General features: G+C 34.5%; 1 protein-coding gene across 1 annotated transcript in view; it reads left to right on the forward strand.

Annotated features, from left to right (window-relative positions):
• Positions 1-24,843, forward strand: part of LOC127554587 (sodium channel protein type 9 subunit alpha-like) — a 118,832-nt gene that overhangs the window by 8,271 nt on the left and 85,718 nt on the right.

A 24,843-nucleotide genomic window follows, 5' to 3' on the forward strand; every position in this document is an offset into this window, starting at 1 on the left:
AAAATCAGGCTCAGAACATGTTGTGAAATCTAACCCTAACTCCCATAGGATGTGGTAGGGATTCTGGGAGAAAAATTAGAGGTTGAAAGAGGGGATACCAGACTAGGGTCATTGCCAAAAGAGAACAAGTCTGCATCTGAAAGGAAGGGGAACTATAAGAAGTAGCCCTGGGGATTTGCCCCAACCTCCTCCCTTTAAGATACAAGTTCAGATATATCTTACAGAACCCCAGATGAAGTACAGTGAGATGGGAATAAAGGAGTGCCAGACAATTCAAGGCAGCAGTTAAGGAATAGAAGGAGAGGGAAATTCCAAGCTGATGGGGTCTCAAGAGAGCTTTTTTGGTCCCTGGCTGTGTGACAGTTGTTTTGTAAGAAGCAAAAGGAACATTCTTTTCTCTCTTTCTTCATTTCCCAGCCTGTCTGTTTCTAGAATCTGTCTGCTTGACCTGCTTTGAATGCCATTCTACTGAAGCCATTTGTTTTGCAGCTGGTGTTTACATGCATAGATATGGTTTGTCCAGAGCCTGCTGGTATCCAACATGTTAGCAATCAGAAGTATGTTTAATACTACATTTTATGTCTGAATTATAATTTCTGTTGCTATCATAAATCCTACTGGACCTTAAGTTAGATAAGAGTAGGGAATGACTGCCATATATATTCTATATCTTCCAAACATTCATACAACTCTCCTCTGAGGGAATTGAAGAGATTAGAGAAGAGAGTGGTACTAGGATTTGGTTGAACCATAAGGACTCCATCTTGTGACTCAGTTCTGGAGTTAATTCCTCTTTCTATTCAATTATGGGTCTAGTACAATAGCTGTCTTGTAAGAAAACTATTCAATTATGGGAATTGTGAGAAAACTTTATTATATTCTTTGACCAATACCTGCATGTCTGGAAATCTGGACCTCCTCTATTTTTTGCTTAGACACCCTTAACTAAGGACCTAGGTTATGCTGGCCAAAAATCCAGTCACATCTGAAAATTAATGAAAGGAATTTTCTCACAAACAAGCCACAGATATCATTTGAAGACCAGCCCTAAGTGGCCCAATCACATGTTGTTCCCAATGCTCCTTTGTTTACAGATGGCTGGGGGAGTGGGACACCTCTTATTCTGATTCTGGGGAGTTGTACCTGTTCATGCTTCTCCTCCCAACTTGGAAAGTCCTTAATCTTTCCTCCAATTAGAAATAAGATTACCTAAAATTATATACTGGTTAATTGTTTGCTTTAATTAATTGGTCTTATTTGAAAAGTGCTTTTGATGCATAAAAGTGTCACCCCCAGTATTCTGTGTCCAACATCAAAGCTGTCCAAGTATTCTGGACCCAATGTCAAAGCTGAGGAAATTTACTGGTCCCCATTTGTTATATGCTTGAATTTCAATTTTTTTTTCCCTCATGTAATCCTGGAGAAACTGAGGCAAGATAGAGATTAGAGAGTTTTTAATATTTTATTAATTGAAGTATAATTGACTGGACAGAATTCTCATCTCAAAGTATCCAGTGGTGAATGTAAGTTTTCAATGACAATACCCATATGGCTCAGTCACTGGGATAGACCAAGGCAGGGGCGAAGTCAGAACACTGAGAGTGGGAAGTTTCAGGATCATAAATTTGCTTCTAGCAGGATGGGGGGAAACTGGAAGCCAGAGTCAGGATATCTGAATAAATAGAAGTAAAGATGTCAATGAGGTATCCCAGATAGTCTTATCTTTTGGAATATTTAGAGGGGGGTAGTGCCATAAATTCTTGAGGGCAGAAGGAGTTAGGAGCCAGGAAGTCTGATCTCCCCCTCATCTTGAATCTCACATTGACAATTTATAACTTTAGAGCAAATGGTACTCAGTCTTAATGAACCAGAGTGGGGTTTTACAACTAAGGGGACTGAGGCAAAATAGTTAAGGAAACTGAGATAGAAAAATTCAGGGAAACTGATTCAGGACAATTAGGGAAACTGAGTCAGGACAATAAAAGAGAACTGTGGCACAACACTCAGTTATTTCATCTTTCTCCTATCACACCACTCCAAGGACACTTACTAGTTTGTCTTGAGTCTGTTTCAGTTATCCTGTGTTCCTTGGATTGTGATATATTTTACCTGAAATTATCTTCTATCTTCTCTATGTATATCGTGTAGGTGTAATTGTCTCCTCCATTAGAGTGTGAACTCTCTCAGGGCAGATACTGTGTATTTAACACTATTTGCCTCAGACCTTGGCACATTGCCTGGTTTATAGTAAACATTTATTAAATTCTGACAATTTCTGTGCAGAGTTGGTATATGTGTGTATACAGACATATATATATATATATATATATATATATATATATATATATGTATATATCTGATATGATAGCAACAGAAATATATATAATATATATATATATATATATTATAAAAAGAAGATTGGCTTCAACCTATTATCTAACTTTCATTACCAATAAGTAGTATTTATGCCGTGTCTATTGTGTGTCAGGCATTGTGCTAAGCATTTTGCAAATATTATTTCATTTTTTTATTATAGCTTTTTATTGACAGAACATATACATGGGTAATTTTTCAACACTGACCTTTGCAAATACTTCTTTTCCAACTTTTCCCTTCCCACCTTCCATCCCTTCCCCTAGATATTAGGCAGTCTCATACATGTTAAATATGTTAAAGTATATTTTAAATATGATATATGTGTGGTCTGCCTGCCATCTGGGGGAGGGGATGGGAGGAAGGAGGGGAAAAATTGGAACAAAAGATTTTGCAATTGTCAATGCTGAAAAATTACCCACACATATATTTTGTAAATAAAAAGCTATAATAAAAAATTACAATATATGTGTACAGATATGCACAGTTCTCTTGTTGCACAAGAAAATTTGGATTTAGAAAGTAAAAATAACCTGGGAAGAAAAACAAAAATGCAAGTAGTCCACATTCATTTCCCAGTGTTCTTTCTCTGGGTGTAGCTGGTTCTGTCTATCATTGAGCAATCGGAACTGAATTGGATCTTTTCATTGTTGAAGATATCCATTTCCATCAGAATATGTCCTCATATAGTATTGTTGTTGAAGTGTATAATGATCTCCTGGTTCTGCTCATTTCACTTAGCATCAGTTCATGTAAGTCTCTCCAAGCCTCTCTGTATTCATCCTGCTGGTCATTCCTTACAGAATAATATTCCATAACATTTATATACCACAATTTATTCAACTGTTCTCCAATTGATGGACATCCATTCGATTTCTAGCCATTACAAAAAGGGCTGCCACAAACATTTGGCACATTCAAGTCCCTTTCTCTTCTTTAATATCTCTTTGGGATATAAGCCCAGTAGTAACACTGCTGGATCAAAGGGTATGCAGTTTCATAAATATTATTTCATTTGATCCTCACAACAACCCTTGAAAATAAGTGCTATTATTATCTTCATTTAATGATTGAGTAAAACTGACAAAATTCTTGACAAAATTTTAATGGTTAATACTCTCCTGTCAATTGGAAATCTATTTTAAAATCTATTTTAAATGATTAATATATCATTATAGCTCTCAGACTGGCTAAGATGGAAAAGAAAATGATGAATGTTGGAGAGGATAGTTTGAAAACTGGGACACTAATACATTATTGGTGGAGTTGTGAACTGATTTAACCATTCTGGAGAACAATTTAGAACTATGCCCAAAGGGCTATCAAACTTTGCATATCCTTTTATCCAGGAGTGTCTATACTGGGCCTATATCCCAAAGAGATCATAAAAAAGGGAAGAGGGCAAAACTGTTTATAGCAGCCCATTTTCTAGTGGCAAGGAACTGGAAAACTGAGTGGATGCCCATAGTTGGTAAGTGGCTAAATAATTATGGTCTTTGAATGTAATGGAACATTATTGTTCTATAAGAAATGATCAGCATGATGATTTTAGAGAGGCTAGGAGAGACTTATATGAACTGATACTGAGTAAAGTTAGTAGAACCTGAAGAACATTGTACACAGCAGCAGCAAGATTATATGATGATCAATTCTGACAGATGTGGCTCTTTTAACAATGAGGTGATTCAGGCCAGTTCCAGTGGTCTTATGATGAAGAGAGCCACCTGTACTCAGGGAGAGGACTGTGAGAATTGAGTATGGACCACAATATAGTATTTTCACTTTTTTGTTGTACTTTGCTTCCAATTTCTTTTCTTTCTCATTTTTTCTCTTTTTGATGTGATTTTTCTTAAGCAGCATGATATGTTTAACATATATGAGATTATTTGCCATCTAGGGGAGGAGGGTAAGGGAGGGAGAAAAAAAAAATGAAACACAAGTATTTGCAAGGGTGAAGGTTGAAAATTATCTATGAATATGTTTTGAAATTAAAAAGCTTTTGGACTTCTGGCCAAGATGGAGGAGAGGAGGCACACAGCTGTGGAAGCTTCATGTTTTCTCTTAGAATTCATTTCATGACAAGCCTCTGAATTAATGCTTGACTGAAAAAAAAAAAACCCACAAATAGTTATCAAGAGAAGATATCCTTGAAATTCGCCAGGAAAGGTCTGTTTTTGCTCAAGGGCAGGGAAAGTTTTAGATATGGCACAGGCTGAGGGCAGGCAGTGGCAGTGAGAGCACAGCAGGCAGCTCACAGCCAAGCAGACTGAAGTGGGGTGGGCTGTGATCTCAGCCATCTCTGCCAGAAGAGCTTTGCTACAAGATTGGATACTTTGCCCTGGCAGCAAGCCAGCAGAGAAGCTAAAAACACCGGGGATGAAGAATACAACCCTGAACAGCTGGAGTCTCTTGGGACCTGGCCATGCCTCCCCCCCAGTGTCTCAGTACACTCAGAGTCTCGGAGGGCAGGTGCAGCACAGCCATCACTGTCCTGTTAGGGCCTCGCTGCTACCCCCCACCCCATTGCGGTCTGTAGAGGAAGCTCGGTAACACCACCCAGCCTAAAAAAGAAAGCAGATTCCTTTTTTTTTCTTTTTTTCTTTGCTAATTTGTCTTTGTATCTTCTCTGACAAAATGAGCAAAAAATTGAAAAGGACCTTAATCACTGACAGCTTCTATATGGATAGAGAGCAAACTCTAAACCCTGAGGAGACTAAAAACAGACTGTGTCCAGGTGAATCCCCAAAGGAGGAGATCACCTGTTCCTTAGCACAGATGAATCTCATAGAAGAAATTAAAAAGGCTCTCACAAGAGAGCTAGAAGAAAAATGGGAAAAGAAAAGGGAGGCTTGATAAGAGAGTCTGGAGAAGTCATCCCACTCATTTAAAGACAGAGTAGATAAAGAAATCAAATCCCTGAAAAATAGAATTAGTGAACTGGAAATAGAAAATAGCTCTCTAAAACATAAAATTGGCGAAATGGAAAAAAAATTCCATAGAACAAAACAACTCACTTAAAAACTCAATTGGACAATTAGAAAAAGATATTTAAAAAGTGAGTGAAGAAAATATTTCATTGAAAATCAGAATTGAACAAATGGAATTGAACGACTCGAGAAGACAACAAGAATCAGTCAAGCAAAACCAAAAAAAATCAAACAATGGAAAAAAATGTGAAATACCTTCTTGGGAAAACAACAGACCTGAAAAATACCGTATTTCCCCAATAATAAGACCTATCCCAAAAATAAGCCCTCCCCTTACTGTGTAAGATTCGTCTAAAATAAGCCCTCCCCCGAAAATAAGCCCTATTGAGGTTGCTACTGTAGTGAAGGTGATCCCCTGCGCTACATGCTACATTATGGTACCCTTTGTATGCACCGTTCCCCCCCACCCCCCGGGTGAAATGCACGCCGCGCTTCAGGCTGCATCCAATCAGAGCTGCAGCAGTGAGCGCGTCATCCTGTTCTTCCCCAGTGATTTCCTTGCTGGCACCATTGAGAGCAGTGCCGCGGAGGAGAGCTGAGGCAGGACAACATTAAAAACCCAGTATGTAAGTGGGAGTGAGGGGGCAAGATGGACGATAAAAGGGGCATGGTGGAGGATAAAAGAAGAAATCAGCCAGCACTCACCACGCTAAAGAAATGAAGAACTTCCTTGCAGAGAGAAGAATAGATCAAGTAATGATTCCTGCAGGAATGACTGTCTATCTCCAGACCCTTGATATTGCAATAAACAAGCCATTCAAGGGCCATTTGCACATGGAAGTCAATGACTACATTGAAAATAGAATGGAAAGAAATCAACATGGAAACTTTGTGAAGCCCTGTCTGCAAGAAGTCGTGACTTGGGTGAAGAAGTCATGGGATAAAATTACTGACAGCTGTGTCACCAAGGCACTACGAGCAGGTTACCTGGACAAGACATGTTCATTTAAAGAGAGCTATATTGCTGGACATGACAGATTGGGTCCACTTCTTCTGAAGGAAATAGAGGTACAAGATATCCAGGATGGAATTCAGGGTATGGACACTTATGACGATGTTGTTGAAGAAGATGACATGATCATTATTGAATAAAGGTACTTTTTTTGTTGTTCACATTTACCTGTTTATTAAAATTGCTGTCAATGTTCATTAAAATAAGCCCTCCCCTGAAAATAAGCCCTCTGGTGTTTTTCTGTCCAAAAAAATAATAAGACAAATGTCTTATTATTGGGGGAACACGGTAGATCTAGAAGAGACAATCTGAGAATTATTGGACTCCCAGAAAAGATGATGGAAAAAAAAAAAACTTGGACAGTATTTTCCAGGAAATTATCCAAAGAGAACTGCCCAGAAGTCATAGAAACAGAGGGTAAAATAGACATTGAAAGAATTCATTGATCACCTACTGAAAGGGATCCTAAAATCAAAACAACAAGAAATATAGTGGTCAAATGCCAGAACCCTCAGACGAAGGAAAAAATACTGCAAGCAGCTAGAAAAACCCAATTCAAATACTGAGGAGCCACAATAAGGATTACCCAGGATCTAGCAGCGTCCACATTAAAAGACTGAAGGGCCTGGAAGATGATATTCCAAAAGGCTAAGGAACTTGGTATGCAACCAAAAATAACTTACCCAGACAGAATGAGCATTTTTTTCCCAGGAAGAAGATGGTCATTCAATGAAATAAGCGAATTTCACCTATTTTTGATGAAAAACCAGAACGTAACAAAAAGTTTGATCTACAAATATAGAACTCAAGAAAAACCTAAAAAGGTATAAAGAAATCTTGGGAACTATATTTCTGCTATAAAGATGTATAAAGAATACATGTATACCTTGTTCTGGAAACTAGAGGTGGAAAGGACATTGTACCAGAAAGATGGTAAAGTGGGGGTACTACATCTCATGAAGAGGCAAAGGAAACCTATTATATCTGAGAGAAAGAATGGAGGGGGATGAATATAGTGGGTATCTAATTGCCATCAGAATTGGCTTTAAGATAAAATTTTAGATATATTCAATTTATAGTGAAACTTCTCCCGCTTCAATGAAAAGTGGTGGGAAGAAAAAAGTGAAAAGGGAAGGAATAAGCTAAGCAGAAGGGAATACGGAAACTGTGAGGAAAAGGAGTAAGATATGAGGAGAAACTCTAAGGCAGGGTGAAGGATAATAAAAAGGGAGGGCTATGAGAAGCAAGTGGTGCTCACAAGTTTAATACTGGGGAAGGAAGTAAGGAGGAAAGAAGGGAGAAAAGCATAAATAGAGGTTAACAAGATGGCAAGTAATACAGAATTGGAAATTTTAACCATAATTGTGAACAGGATAAACTCCCCCATAAAGAGGAAGTGGTTAGCAGAATGGATTAAAAAACAGAATCCTACAATATGTTGTTTACAGGAAACACACCTGAAGCAGGGAAATACATACAGAGTAAAGGTAAAAGGTTGAAGCAGAATCTACTATGCTTTAGGTGAAGTCAAAAAAGTAGGAGTAGCCATCCTGATCTCAGATCAAGCAAAATCAAAAATTGATCTAATTAGAAGAGATAAGGAAGGGCACTATATCTTACTAAAGGGTAGCATAGATAATGAAGCAATATTAAACATGTTTGCACCAAGTGGTGTAGCATCTAAATTCTTAAAAGAGAAATTAAGAGAGCTGCAAGAAGAAATAGACAGCAAAACTATAATAGTGGGAGATCTCAATCTTGCACTCTCAGAATTAGATAAATCAAACCACAAAATAAATAAGAAAGAAGTCAAAGAGGTAGAATACTAGAAAATACTAGAAAAGAGAATACTAGAAAAGTTAGATATGATAGATCTCTGGAGAAAACAAAATGGAGACAGAAAGAGTACACTTTCTTTTCAGCAGTTCATGGAACCTATACAAAAATTGACCATATATTAGGACATAAAAACATCAAACTCAAATGCAGTAAGGCAGAAATAATAAATGCATCTTTCTCAGACCACAATGCAATGAAAATTAAATTCAACAAAAAGCCAGGGGAAAATACACCAAAAAATAATTGGAAATTAGGTTATCTCATATTAAAGAATGATTGGGTAAAACAGCAAATCATAGACATAATTAATCACTTCACCCAAGAAAATGACAATAATGAGATGTCATACCAAAATGTGTTGGATGCAGCCAAAGCGATAATAAGAGGAAATTTCTCTAGAGGTTTACTTGCATAAAACAGAGAAAGAGAAGGTCAATGAATTGATCTTGCAACTAAAAATGCTAGAAAAGGAACAAATTAACCCCACCCCACTCCACCCCCAGTCAAACACTAAACTTGAAATTCTAAAAATAAAGGAGAGATCAATAAAATTGAAAGTTAAAAAAAAAAAAAATTCAATTAATTAATAAAACTAAGAGTTGGTTCTATGAAAAAACCAACAAAATAGACAAACCCTTAATAAATCTGATTTAAAAAAGGAAAGAGGAAAATCAAATTGTAAGTCTTAAAAATGAAAAGGGAGAACTCGCTACTAATGAAGAGGAAATTAGAGCAATGATTAGGAGTTACTTTGCCCAACTTTATGCCAATAAATTCGACAACTTAAATGAAATGGAAGAATATCTTCAAAAATATAGCTTGCCCAAACTAACAGAGGAAGAAGTAAATATCTTAAACAGTCCCATCTCAGAAAAATAAATAGAACAAGCTATTAACCAACTCCCTAAGAAAAAATCCCCAGGGATTTATATGTGAATTCTACCAAATATTTAAAGAACAATTAGCTCCAATGCTAAATAAACTATTTGAAAAAATTGGGATTGAAGGAGTCCTACCAAACTCCTTTTACAACACAGACATGGTACTGATACCTAAACCAGGTAGGTTGAAAACACAGAAAGAAAATTATAGACCCATCTCCCTAATGAATATTGATGCTAAAATCTTAAGTAAAATATTATCAAAAAGATTATAGAAAATCATTCCCAGGATAATACACTATGACCAAGTAGGATTTATACCAGGAATGCAGGGCTGGTTCAATATTAAGAAAACTATAGCATAATTGACTATATCAGTAACCAAACTAACAAAAATCATATGATCATCTCAATAGATGCAGAAAAAGCATTTGATAAAATCCAACATCCATTCCTAATAAAAACACTTGAGAGGATAGGAATAAATGGACTTTTCCCTAAAATAGTCAGGAGCATATATTTAAAACCGTCAGTAAGCATCATATGCAATGGGAAAAAACTGGAACCTTTCCTAGTAAGATCTGGAGTGAAGCAAGGTTGCCCACTATTACCACTATTATTCAATATTGTATTAGAAATACTAGCCTCAGCAATAAGAGTCAAGAAAGAGATTAAAGGAATCTTTAATGAGGAATGAGGCACTGGTGTGACTTATATGAACTGATGTTAAGTGAAATGAGCAGAACTAGGAGATCATTATATACCTCAACAATGATACTGTTTGAGGATGTATTCTGATGGAAGTGGATCTCTTCGATAAAGAGAGCTAATTCAGTTTCAATTGATCAAAGATGGGCAGAAGCAGCTACACCCAAAGAAAGAACACTGGGAGATGAATATAAACTGCTTGCATTTTTGTTTTTCTTCCCAGATTATTTATACCTTCTGAATTCAATTCTCCCTGTGCAACAAGAAAACTGTTCGGTTCTGCACACGTATATTGTATTCAGGATATACTGTAACCGATTCAACATGTAAAGGATTGCTTGCCATCTTGGGGATCGGGTGGAGGGAGAGAGGGGAAAAGTTGGAACAGAAGTGAATGCAAGGGATAATCTTGTAAAAAATCATCCTGGCATGAGTTCTATCAATAAAAAGTTATTAAAAAAAAAAAAAAAAGGAATGAGGCAATGAGGAAACCAAACTATCACTCTTTGCAGATGATATGATGGAATACTTAGAGAACCCTAGAGATTCTACTAAAAATCTATTAGAAATAATTCACAACTTTGGCAAAGTTGCAGGATACAAAATAAATCCCCAGAAATCCTCAGCATTTTATATATCACCAACAAAATCCAACAGCAAGAGATACAAAGAGAAATTCCATTCAAAATAACTATCAACAGCATAAAATATTTGGGTATCTATCTACCAAAGGAAAGTCAGGAATTATATAAGCAAAATTACAAAAAAAACTTTCTATACAAATAAAGTCAGACTTAAATAATTGGGAAAATATTAAGTGCTCTTGGATAGGCCGAGCAAATATAATAAAGATGACAATACTCCCTAAACTAATCTATTTATTTAGTGCTATACCAATCAGACTTCCAAGAAAATATTTTAATGATCTAGAAAAAATAACAATAAAATTCATATGGAAGAACAAAAGATCGAGAATCTCAAGGGAATTAATGGAAAAAAAAATCAAATGAAGGTGGCCTAGCTGTACCTGATTTAAAATTATATTATAAAGCAGCAGTCAGCAAAATCATTTGGTATGGCTAAGAAATAGATTAGTTGATCAATGGAATAGGTTAGGTTCACAAAACAAAATAGTCAACTATAGCAATCCAGTGTTTGACAAACCCAAAGATTCTAACTTTTGGGATAAGAATTCATTATTTGATAAAAACTGCTGGGATAACTGGAAATTAGTATGGCAAAAATTAGGCATGGACTCACACTTAGCACCATATATCAAGATAAGATCAAAATGGCTCCATGATTTAGACATAAAGAACAAGATTATAAATAAATTAGAGGAACATAAGATAGTTTATCTCTCAGACTTGTGGAGGAGGAAGAAATTTGTGACCAAAGAACTACAGACCATTATTGATCACAAAATAGAAAATTTTGATTACATCAAATTAAAAAGCCTTTGTACAAACAAAACTAATGCAAACAAGATTAGAAGGGAAGCAACAAACTGGGAAAACATCTTCACAGTTAAAGGTTCTGATAAAGGCCTCATTTCCAAAATATATAGAGAACTGACTCAAATTTATAAAAAATCAAGCCATTCTCCAATTGATAAATGGTCAAAGGATATGAACAGACAATTTTCAGATGAAGAAATTGAAACTATTACCACTCACATGAAAGAGTGTTCCAAATCACTATTGATCAGAGAAATGCAAATTAAGACAACTCTAAGATATCACTACACACCTGTCAGATTGGCTAAGATGACAGGAAAAAATAATGATGAATGTTGGAGGGGATGCGGGAAAACGGGGACACTGATGCATTGTTGGTGGAGTTGTGAACGAATCCAGCCATTCTGGAGAGCAATCTAGAATTATGCCCAAAAAGTTATCAAACTGTGCATACCCTTTGATCCAGCAGTGTTTCTATTGGGCTTATACCCCAAAGAGATACTAAAAAAGGGAAAGGGACCTGTATGTGCCAAAATGTTTGTAGCAGCCCTGTTTGTAGTGGCTAGAAACTGGAAAATGAATGGATGCCCATCAATTGGAGAATGGCTGGGTAAATTGTGGTATATGAATGTTATGGAATATTATTGCTCTGTAAGGAATGACCAGCAGGATGAATACAGAGAGGCTTGGAGAGACCTACATGGATTGATGCTAAGTGAGATGAGCAGAACCAGGAGATCATTATACACTTCGACAACGATATTGTATGAGGACGTATTCTGATGGAAGTGGATTTCTATGACAAAGAGACTTAATTGAGTTTCATTGGATGAATGATGGACAGAAACAGCTACACCCAAAGAAGGAATACTGGGAAATGAATGTGAACTATTTGATTTTTGATTTTCTTCCTGAGTTATTTTTACCTTCTGAGTCCAATTCTCCCTGTGCAGCGGGAGAACTGTTCGGTTCTGCAAATGTGTATTGTATCTAGGATATACTGCAACATATTTAACATATATAGGACTGCTTGCCATCTTGGGGGGGGGGAGGAGGGAGGGAGGGGAAAAAACGAAACATAAGTGATTTCAAGGGATAATGCTGTGTAAAAATTATCCTGGCATGGATTCTGTCAATACAAAGTTATTATTAAATAAAATTAAATTAAAAAAAAAAAGGTTCTGATAAAGGCCTCATTTCCAAAATATATAGAGAACTGACTCTAATTTATAAGAAATCAAGCCATTCTCCAATTGATAAATGGTCAAAGGATATGAACAGACAATTTTCAGATGATGAAATTGAAACTATTTCCACTCATATGAAAGAGTGTTCCAAATCACTATTGATCAGAGAAATGAAAATTAAGACAACTCTGAGATACCTGACACACCTGTCAGATTGGCTAAGATGACAGGAAAAAATAATGATGAATATTGGAGGGGATGCGGGAAAACTGGGACACTGATGCATTATTGGTGGAGTTGTGAATGAATCCAACCATTCTGGAGAGCAATCTGGAATTATGCCCCAAAAGTTATCAAACTGTGCATACCCTTTGACCCAGAATGCTATTACTGGGCTTATATCCCAAAGAGATACTAAAGAAGGGAAAGGGACCTATATGTGCCAAAATGTTTGTGGCAGCCCTCTTTGTAGTGGCTAGAAACTGGAAAATGAATGGATGCCCATCAATTGGAGAATGGTTGAGTAAATTGTGGTATATGTGGGAAATGACCAGCAGGATGAATACAGAGAGGCTGGGAGAGACTTATATGAACTCATGCTAAGTAAGTGAGCAGCACCAGGAGATCATTATATACTTCAACAGCAATACTGAATGAGGATGTATTCTGACAGAAGTAGATTTCTTCGACAAAGAGAAGATCTAACTCAGTTTCAATTGATCAATGATGGAGAGAAACAGCTACACCCAAAGAAAGAACACTGGGAAATGAATGTAAACTGTTTGCATTTTTGTTTTTCTTCCCAGGTTATTTCTACCTTCTAAATCCAATTCTCCCTGTGCAACAAGAGAACTGTTCAATTCTGCACACACATACTATATCTAGGATATACCATGACATATTTAACATGTATAGGACTGCTTGCCATCTGAGGGAAGGAGTGGAGGGAGGAAGGAGAAAAATCAGAACAGAAGTGAGTGCAATGGATAATGTTGTAAAAAATTACCCTGGCATGGGTTCTGTCAATAAAAAGTTATTTAAAAAAAATTTAATTGGAAAAAAAAAGAAAAGAAAAAGCTTTTTAAAAGGAAAAAAAATATCAGGGCTTGGGAGTTTATTTTGTGATACTAGAGGAGTGAATGTTCTCTGTCTCTCCCCAGCTTATTAAATTGGCCAGAAAACAGAACATAAAAATAATCCACGCGTAAAGTCTTACTGGGATTCATTGGAAAAATGAACTTAAAAAATTATCCTACCTATATTTTTCTAATTATGGCTCCAAAGCACAGGCATGTAAGTTTCTTCAATTTTTCCTAGTGCTTCTGCAATGTTTGTATGCTATCCTAGGTCTATAAATAAGGTCTCATCCCCCATAGGTGTGCTAAATAAGTGATCTCTCAACTATCTTATCTATCCAAATTATCTATTTCTATCAAAAGCATTTTGCCAGCTAGATGGCATTGAAGCTAGAGTGTTCAGCCTGTAGTCAAGAAAACAAAAATTCCTGAGATCAAATCATTCTTCAGACTAGTAATAATTATATGACTCTGGGCAAATTACTTAACCTTATTGGTCCTAGTTTCCTTATCTGTGAAATGATCTGGAGAAGGAAATGGTAAACCACTTCAATATCTTTGCCAATAAAACTCCAAGTGGGATCACAAAGAGGTGGATGTGACTGAAAAAATGAATAAACAACAATTTCTACCAGAAAAAAAGTTTGAACTTTTCCCTTCAATATCAATATGTTTACTTATAAATTACATATAGTACAATATTAATATTTTTCCTCATTACAAAATGAATGCAAATATATTTATAAATAATATATATTTTCTGTTTTTTCTAAACAGATTTTTTTTTGCAGTTATTGTTATTGAGTAGGCCTCATTATTTTTGCAACACTTGCATCGACATTTTGTAAATCAATAATTCAAAAGATTGGTCCCAGATTCATTGCTGATAAACCAGATGTCTGATGGGAATGGACTTATAGTCAGCCAAATTTGCCCATGAGGGGGATAAAATCACTTTGTCAGCATGTTGATGACAATTCCATCCCACTGAGATCCAGGTGTCTCTGATATTACTTGGGATTGGCAAAAAACTAGTGAAATAAATATATAAACAGATATCCAGAGAAATATATACTTTATTAAAATTATATATGTTTATAAATATATGGTATGTATGTATATTTGTTTGTATATACACACATACTCTTCTATTCTTGATACAGCTGAGATAATAAAGGAAGACTTTAGGTCGATGCTCTACTGACTATGCTCAGCCAACTTCACTGTGGATCGCTGAATCATTCTGTTACTGCTATTTACATATTTCTGAACTTCCACTCACACACATCCTTTTGATGGGGTTCTAGTGGGAGTCAGAGAGTTGTGGATATCTCCTTTTGGTCAGAGGTACAGATTTTTTGTGAAATAATTCACAAACTTGAAGAGTTTTAGGTGGCAAAAATGGAAGTTTATTTTTGGATGAGAAGTCAGCTTTGCTAGAAAAACTGACTTCTTCAGTGGCAAAGTTCTACTAAGGAAATGAGAAGAGAATGCCTTCTCAGTGGGCAGGGTCCTCAACAAAGAGGCAGAGCATGCTACTTTTGACCTTCTGCAAAGAAGTGAGTTTAGAAATATCCTTCAATAGGGACTCTTTGAGGCTCCAGTTTCAGGTTGAAAAGAAAGCCAAAGTTCCCAGGCCTAAATTTCCAATTGAATAGAAATCACTTTTTTGAAGGCTTCTGGAATTTGGAATTCCCTGAAGAGTCTGCATCCCCAAAAGATCAATGGGGGGATTTGCCTTAGAAAAGGCCAGTTTGAGAAACAGACTCCATAGAGCTTGGGAGACCCAGATATCTCAGATCAAAAGGAGACACAATTTCAGAGTGATAATTTTACAGATTAAAGAAAACACAATTTCACACCCCTGTCACTCTCACTCACCTGCTTTATTATTACTATTACTTTTAAATTCTTTTATTCTGCCTTATTGGCTCAGGACTGAAACAGCTGTCTTTGGGGATTTACTCATTCCTAGTATTTTCTGAAACACACAGCCCAAGGAAGGAATTGTGACTTTGAGCAATTCATTTCAAACAGCATTTGCATTCAATTGAATTGAACTGAAATGACTTCCTGTAACCATCCCTTCATTCCTAGCCCTTAGGTTTGAGACCAGAATAGAGCTTTGTTCTTTCCCTAGGTTTTTTTTTTTTTTTTTAAGGCTCCTGCTTCCAGGCAAAAACAACAGACACTTTGATAAGTGGATTGTAGCTTCCTTTAAAGTTTTTGCCCACTGGTGTAGTTTGTATTTGAAGACAGAGATTTCTGAAACCATAGATGTTGGAAGAGAAAACTATACAAATTGAAATACTGTACAAACATCCTAAAGTTGGGGACATGGCTAAATTTATTTTTCTGTTTTATTTATTTATTTGTTTGTTTGTTTTCATATATAGTTATATATATTTTCTAATAGCAACATGTTAATATTTTCACATTCAAAAAGGATGCATAGTATTTTCACATATAAAAATACTCACTAACAAACACATCTTTACAAAAGTTTTAGTTCAGTTTTATGCTCAGAGATTAAAGTTGTCCTGGAAGTTATAAGAAACATTCCACATGAAGGAATATGTTGTGGGAATCAGAAACCAATATTAAATGTTAAGTTGTGCAAACTAAATAGGAAAAACATTCTACTGTAATAGTAATAGTAGTAATTGTTGTTGTAGCAGTAGCAGCAGCAACAGCAACAGTAATAGCAGCAGTTGGAGTAAGAGTTGATGTAGTAGCAGTAGAAGTAGCAGCAGCATTTTTACTAGGAGTGCTGGTACTATGAATCCCAGTGTGGAAATTCTCTCCACTAATGATGAGTTGATTATCAATTCTTCTATGACATAGCCTTAGTGGGTTGCCTGAGGACAGTTTAATAAGTTGCCATTTCCCTGATTTAACTAATGTGTTTAGGATTTGAGAAGAGGCAGGACTTGAACCCACATTCTTCCAAATTCCTAGGACATATGTGCTACTGGTCAATTATTATTCACATGTTTGAATAGAATTAATAGTCACTTAAAAAGGGGAAGGATTAACTGATAAAGGACATACTTCAGCTCCATTGCTTTCTGTACTATATCAAGCAAACAGGAGGAAGTCCCAATGGCCTTAGTGTTGCTTCTTTATTGCAAATTTACAGGAACACATCAAAAGGAGAACTGGGGAAAATACAGATACTCAACACTAGAGGCACCTAATCTGATTGTAACATCATTGTTTTAGAACTGAAAAGACCTTTAGAAGGTATTAAATTTAGGTTATTTCATTTTACAAAATGAATTGAGACACAGAGAATGTCCAGGATGCATTTTAGCAAATTTCTGAAATAGGTTTCACATCTAAGTCTTCAAAGCTCTAGTTTTCTCTACTATCCCATACTATTCCATGTTCTACAAAGTATCAAGCTTTTCAATATTGGATCTTGTTATCTTTTACATATTGATTCTTTTTGACCAGGCATTGTTTGGAGGACAGAATATGCTAACTTTCATTGTAAAGCCAGAGAAACTGAGGCAAGATAGATATTAGAGAGTATTTTATAATTTATTTAAAAGGGAGAGATTTACTGGGACTAAATGGATCCATGGTTTGGTCCCAGGGTTGAATGAGACTATAATCTCCAAGAATCCACCAAATAATGTCAGTTCTCAATGGCATATATACAAGTGGCTCAGAATCAATGAGTAGACTGAGACAGAGATGGAGTCAGGGCGCTGAGAGTAGGAAAGGGACTCAGACAGGGTGGGATAAGCCACCGGAGAGGGGAATGACATAATAAGGGGAGGCATCCTAGAGATGGGGAGAGGCATCTTGATAAGATGGTACCTGACATTCCAGTAGCTTGAGATGGGGAGAGACATTCTGATATTCTAAAATATAAGATCTTTTATCCTTATCAAATATTCTGATGAAGAGGGAGGAGTGGTTTTGCAGGATTGAGCAGAATAATTATAAACTGAGGCAGAACAATTAGGGAAAAAGGATAATTAGGGAAACTGAATCAGGTAAATAAAAGAGAACTGTGACATAACATCATAAGCTTTTTGGTAACACTATTCCTAAACTTATTAATTGAGAGAGGAGTAAAGGATAATGAATCTAATGAATGTACTTGAATAGCAAATCTAAAAAATATGATCCCTATCTCTGAGCTCCAAATTGCATAAAAATCCCTGATCAGAAATATGATTTGATCTCAAGTTTATCTGTTTATTAAGGACAGCTGCTGTATCATTGACTCCAATAATTGGAGTTTGTTGCTATTTATTATTTTGTCTGTGTCATTGTATTGTTTATGTGACCAAAGTACAAGGTTTGTGCTTGGAAAACTTTTGCTCCTTAGATACCAAGGAGTCCAGTGAATTTCCAAAATTCTGTTTCTTCAAGTCATATTATGTAAATCAAATTTAATTTCCATGAGTTACAACTGGTAAAAATGACTTAAAAATTTAACTCACACTTCTTCAGACTTATATTTTTTTTTACTTTGAGATATAAAGATCCAATGTTGATTTAAGACCATTTAGAGTTTTTTTATGTCTTCAAAAATAGGTAGCTTCACAATGCTTTGAAATGATCATATAAATACATGTTGTGTTTTAAATGCACTAAATAAGCTAAGAACACCATATAATAAAATTATATTTTGCTAGTGTGACTAGGAAGTCACCAAGCAAGATTTGTGATTTGCATGATACCTGAATAATAAGAACAAATTCATATAGTGCTTACTATGTATCAGATGCTCTACTAAGCGGTTTATAAATATAATATTTTATCTTCAAAATAAATCATGGAGGGAAATTTTATTATTATCTCCATTTTATAGTTAGGAAAGAGATGAACAATATTAAGTGATTTGTCAAAGATCACACAGCTAGTAAATGTTTTAAGCTAGATTTTAACTTAGATCTTCCTACAGCCAAATCAGTGCTCTAGCCACTAAATTATTTAGCTGCCTTAGGTTTAAAATAATTATTTAAATAAATGTTTCTGTGTTCCATGTATATCAAAAAATATGCATTAGTACACTTTAAACAGCTTTCATCCATAAGGCTCTTTTTGATGGGATGTGTGTTATCTAAAGGAATTTCAAAATATTTTCACACATCTTATACAATAATTTAATTAATAATTAATTAAAACATTATATTTATACAGAGTTCTGCTTTGATGGCTATTACTATATAAGCTGCAAAGGCTTTAAATACATAACTCACAACATATAAGTCTATGTTCAGCTTAGTTAAATTTAAAGATAAGAATCATCATCATCACCAATTATATCGGCTGTGATGTGACAAATTTCCTTAATCATAGGAAGTCATGCTCATGCCTGCATTGATAGAAAATAGGCTTTTCTATTGAACCAAAACATTTATTAAGCCCTGAAGAAAAAAGGAAATTAACAAAGACAGGTTTGTTTGGGGTTTTTTTATTTAGTTTTTTTTTTTTTTTTGTTTGTTTGTTTTCTAAATCTTGCTGAAAGTAGCCTGTTTGCCCAAGTAACAGATAAGCTGTTTCTCAAATCGTTACTTTTAAAATATAGAATTGGAGAAAGAGTTCTTAAACTTTGTGTCATGGAGCCAGTTAGCAGTCAGGCAAAACTGATGGATCCTTTCTCAGAATAATGTTTTTAAAAGCCAAAAGTAAAATGTGTATCGTTTCAACAGAACTCAATGATTAATGAAATTAAATATGTATAATTTTTCCTTGCACAAGTTCATAGAACCCTTAAAATGTTATCCATGGGCTCCAGGTTAAAAACCACTACATTAGAGACTGGAAGCAGAGTAAAATAAATCACAGTCAGAAGATCTGTGTTCAAATGCTGCTTTTTGATGCTTACTACCTATATAACCTTGGACAAGATACTTAATATTCTAATTTTCCTATCTATGCAGTGAGTTGGAATAGATCAGGGATTGTTAATAAACTTATTTTAAAATAATTGAATTCCTATATATTTTATTTTATATATTTTAAAAACTGATTCTGAGAAAAGGTCAATAGAGTTCACTAGGTTGCCTAAGGACATTTTAAAAAATTGGTTTTGAACAATTGACCAAGATAAATTTTTAGGTCTCTTCAGCTTTAATCTGGAAATCTTTGTCCTAAAATTTGCATGATATCACCATCTTGTGGTGAATATGGATAACACACCTTTCCAATCCAACTAATCAAAAAGAAAGCCCCCCCCCAAAAAAAAAAAATTACTACTTTTCTCTCATAACTGAAATTGTGCTGTTCAGGGAATCCTCAATTTGATTTTTGGAAGTTCAAACTTCTCAGACCCTGTAAGTAAATTATAAAAAAGAAGGTTGCATGCAGATAAGCATACCAAAATATGTAAAAAAAATTATTTTAGAAAACTTAAACTTGTATGCAATATATTTAAACCATGTTCTCACTCCTATAGTGATGAAAAAGCCAAATGTTTTTGTCACTGGATTTAAACTGCAAAGAAGTACTTAAAAGGATTAAGATATACTGTAGTTTTGTTGTCAGTGATACATGATTTGAAGTGGAAATATGATTTCTTTGAGGTCAAAGAAGTTAAGAAGAGTGTCATGGTATTGTATTATAATGGAAATAATAGGGCTCCATATAGAACCAGTGAGACTTTGATTGAATACTGCTATAGATTTTTGCTAACAGTATGATCATAGTATAAAATGTTGGATTCTGTGCCCTTGATGGATCTTTCCAGTCTAAATCTCTGACTCTTAGAAAAACAGCTCTGGCATATTACCATTTATAAGATTTTGGAAAAAATCCATTTTTTTTTCTCAAACTTTGCCTTCTTGATTACAAAATAATGGTGTTACTCTAAGTGATCATTAAAGATTGTTTTAACTCCAAATCTATAAAATGGTTTAAAAATAGGTGAAAAAAGGAAAATGGTGAAGAGAATAACAATAATAGCAGTGAAGAAATATAAAAAGGCATGCAAAGAAAATATCTCGAGTTGTGACTGAAAAGAGAATTTTGTGTTTAATTTTTTTAAAAAAAGAAATATGGTAAAAATCAAGGTCTCTTATCTTTCAAGTTAATATAGTTGTTCAAAGGTGAGAATAAGAACCTTCTTTAAAAACACACAAAAAAAGACTGATTAATATCCAGCTGCCTGAGTGACCTAACAACGGTATCCTTTGTTACTTTTAGCCATTCAGTAGAGGAAAGGAAAAGAGGAAAGGAAAAGTTTGAGCTATAGTGCTTTGGGATATTTGCTTCCAAAAGCATTTTATTGCTTTGAACTTTGAACATCTCCTTCCACTTTGCTCTGGGGAGTTTTGCTAACATTTTGAAAAGCAGTTTGTTTCCCCAATAAAAAATTTTCCTTCACATTAAAACATTTGTCAATGTTTCCAGATGACTGCTATCAGCTTGATAAAAGAGTTGGTTCATGTTGATACATTTCTTATCATCATGAAATCAGTTACTTTTTTTATTAAGACAAGATGCTATAAATTAGGTCCAAGATAAGCATATCACTCTCCTACCTTTTGAAGTTAGAATGATATGAGTGAAGGAAAAAAACATGAACATCTGTATATCAGAATGCACAAAATTGGTTAGCAAGCATTTATTTGAATGATTGCAAGATTATGTTTGCCAGGCTTACTTTATGAACTTAAAAAGAAGAAGAAAGAAAAAAAATAAAATTTGTTCCCTGATTCAAGTCTGTAATCTGGTCAAAATTTCACCTTCTTTATGAACACGACATTGTTTTCTTCCTAAAGTAAGTAAATGCAATTTTCTCTCCCCAATTTATGACAGCCTTGTTACTTTCTTTGCCCTTAGAAAATTTTACCTTGTGCCAGGCATCCACCACAATGTTTTGAATGGAACAGTCATTTAAATGTATGTGAGAATGAATTATTTCATTTTAATTTACAAATTCAACATAATGTGTAAATATATGATTTCGCTGTTCAACTAACATTCCTAAAACTTAGGTTTAACTTTGGTAATGCTCTCCTAGAAAAGTTCCCTATTAACCAGGATAAAATTGACACTCTTCTATTTGACTTTTCAAGCCCTTGACATTCTGGCCCCAACCTATCTTTCCAGGTTCTATGTTTTAACCAAATTATATGTGTTAGTATTCCTCTAAAATAACTTACCATCTCCCACTTTCATACCTTTGCATAGGCCCATATCTACCATGCTATTATTATGAAGCATTTGTCTTTTTTCCTCTGCCTTATGAAATCCTAAGTAGAGCTTATTTTACTTCCTACATTAAACCTTATCTAAGTATTCAGTTAATAGTATAATACTATAGTATTATTAGTAATAGTAGTAATTCAGTAATTCAACTCAGTGCCAATGTAGATACCTTGCATTTGCTATGTATACCTAATTTTTCTATTTCATACAATAAATCATTTGAAAGTAGAAGCAGTATTAATTTGATTTTTGATGCCTAGTGACTAGTACATAATAAGTACTTTAAAATGCTTACTAATAGATTTTTTAAAATATAGAGATTATTTGAAGATTATGCAACATAAGAAACATTTATGTTGTTAATATTCCACAATAAAAAAAAATTAGATTACTTCTATGGATTTCACTTTCATAGCCTTCCCTTCTCTGGTGCTGATCATAACCCACACATGTGTTAACTCTGTGTTTTTCTTTAGACTTTTTTGTTTATTTCTCTTTTAAATATTTTCTTTATTTTCTCTTCAGTCTTTCACAGAGTATTTATGGAAAGTTCTGGAACTTTCCGTCAGGTTATATTATTAGAATATTCATGCAACATTTAAATTTTCTATCTGTTATATCTTCTGCTTACTATATCATTACCTTCTCTTTTTAAATGATTATCTTTGTTCTTGATACTTACATTTAAATTTTTATTTAAAATAGGTGTTTGATAGTAGTACTATCTAGTTTAAATCTAAATAACATTTTTGAGAGAGAATAATTAGGTTAGATAACTTGATTAAGGTTATTTACATTCACAGTTTTCTTTTGACCTCCTTCTATGGTCTTTTGTGCCTTCTTAAAATCATTAGAATCTCAGAACAAAATGAATTTTTTTTCTAATTATAATAAACATAGTAGCCCAAAGATCTCTATAATCTTAAGAAAATTTTCTAACATCTCTGTAATCCTGGAGAAATCTTTTTGAATTTTCTTAGTTTTCATTAATATAACATTCCTTTTTATAAAGTCACTAGATTACAATTTCTTTCTTTATTTGATATATCTCCGTCTAAGTCATTATTTGGCTCATGTCATATTTCTACAACTTGGGATTGGTATATTCTCAGAATCTTTGTTTTTTCTTTCATTCTTCTTATGAGGAAATTCAAATATCTCTACTATGGACAATGGTTTACTTTTAAGATTCCCAAATAATCTCTGAGAGTAGTTTAAAAGCTGGAAAATTAATCATTCTTTCAACATATAATATGGAGAAATTTTCCATCAATGTGCAAATTTGTGCCTTTTTCTGAATACCAACTTTTCCCAGCAAACTAACATTTGCTTGACAGCAAATTTAGGTATTCTTCCACTGTTGCTATTAGAGATCTTCTCAGCTGAACCTAGCATTAGTTGAGAGGATTTCCTGAGGTCTGAGCTGAATGATTTAAAAGTTGTATGTTTATCTTCTCCATTCTGAGACTCCAAGTAAGGGTCCTCAAACTACAGCTCACGGGCCAGATGCAGCAATTGAGGGCATTTATCCCCCTCACACAGGGCTATGAAGTTTCTTTATTGAAAGGCCCACAAAACAAAGTTTTTGTTTTTACTATAGTAAGGACCTCCAACAGTCTGAGGGACAGTGAACTGGCCCCCTATTTAAAAAGTTTGAGGACTCCTGCTAGCATAAGCTGTCAATAAATTTGGCTCTGATTCAAAAATCAATAACAATATTGTATTACTTAAGCATCATTTCTGGTGGATTGTCAGCTAAATTCTGATATATGATATGTTGGTGCATGATATGTCAAAATATGTTATGATTTTTTAATGTGTGTTGCGGTATCAGTTCTTAACATGTTCCTTAGTGTACAATTTACATGCTTGAGTTGTGAGTTTCTTTGGAGATCATTCATAATTCTTTTGTATTCTTATATTTCCCTAAGTAACTTATTGTCAACATTTCTACCTTAATCAGAATAATTTCTATTATGGAGTTTATATACTGAGAATTACTTCTACCACTGTACTTTAGCAACAATGATTGGTTTTTGGTTGGGTATGCTTACACATACTTAGTAAAATGATCAATTGCCACTAAGGTATAATTGATATTTTTCTTATCTTCTTAAGTTATTAAAAGCCAATCAATATAGATAAATTCCATAATTTTACTTGTTTTTGTATTCTCTAAATAAGTATTATGAGATAATATCATTTTTCCATGAACACCTGATAAACAAATTGTATATGCAAGAATGACATATGATATCATATTAGGCTCATTATCAGCTCCAGTCCACTCTTTCCATATCCTTTCTTTCATCTTCCAGCCTGTATGTCTGGAAATCACCAATCCAAATGAGCCTCACTATATGTCTTCTAAGACTTCAATTCTCCAATTCTAGAATGATGTTCCATAATCTCCATAATCCATAGAGATCTTCCTAATCCTTCTTGGGACTCACCAGTCTAAGACACCTTGTTATATAGATTTTATAAATAAATACTGCTTTAAAACTTTTGGAACTTGAGTTTCTAAAATGAAGCTGAAGTATTACATTTTTTGCTACTATACTTTTGGGAAGTCATTAAAAGAGACATATGCAGAGGAAAATTCACATTTTTGCTTATGATATATTTGGTAATTTCACATAAGGATATCAATTTCATTATTTTTATCTATTGCTATATTTAACTTTTGAAGAATAAGAATAACCAATGAAGAAAATTTAGCAGAAGCCGTACCATGGTGCAATGAACAGCATGTTGAATTATTAGGATCAGGATTTAGTTTCTAAATTTCACATTCTTTACCTAGGTGACCCTGGTTGACAACAACCTGGGTCTCAGTTTACTCTTTAGTCTAATGAGGCAATGATACTAGATGATTTCTAAGGTCCCTTCTAACAATATGTGTGGGTATGTGTTTGTAACCCTGTGACATATTGATTAGTTTATCAGTGTTGAGGGAATTTATGTGCATACTTTCCTATACATCCAGATATGTGCCACTTTGTTTTTCTATGTATCCAGATGTTACAGTTTACTTTCTTACTAGGTAAATTATTCAAATTTTGTAGAGAATTGTTACCAAGTTACATCACGATAGCTTTCATTTGTCTTTGTTTTGCTGTGTGACAATATGTTAAACCCACATGATACAGCATAAGAGCTCTACAAAAGACACTTTGACCTGTGACATAACATTTTCCTACATGAATGT

This window comes from Antechinus flavipes, chromosome 3, assembly GCF_016432865.1.
Source record: "Antechinus flavipes isolate AdamAnt ecotype Samford, QLD, Australia chromosome 3, AdamAnt_v2, whole genome shotgun sequence".
Taxonomy (NCBI): Eukaryota; Metazoa; Chordata; class Mammalia; order Dasyuromorphia; family Dasyuridae; genus Antechinus; species Antechinus flavipes.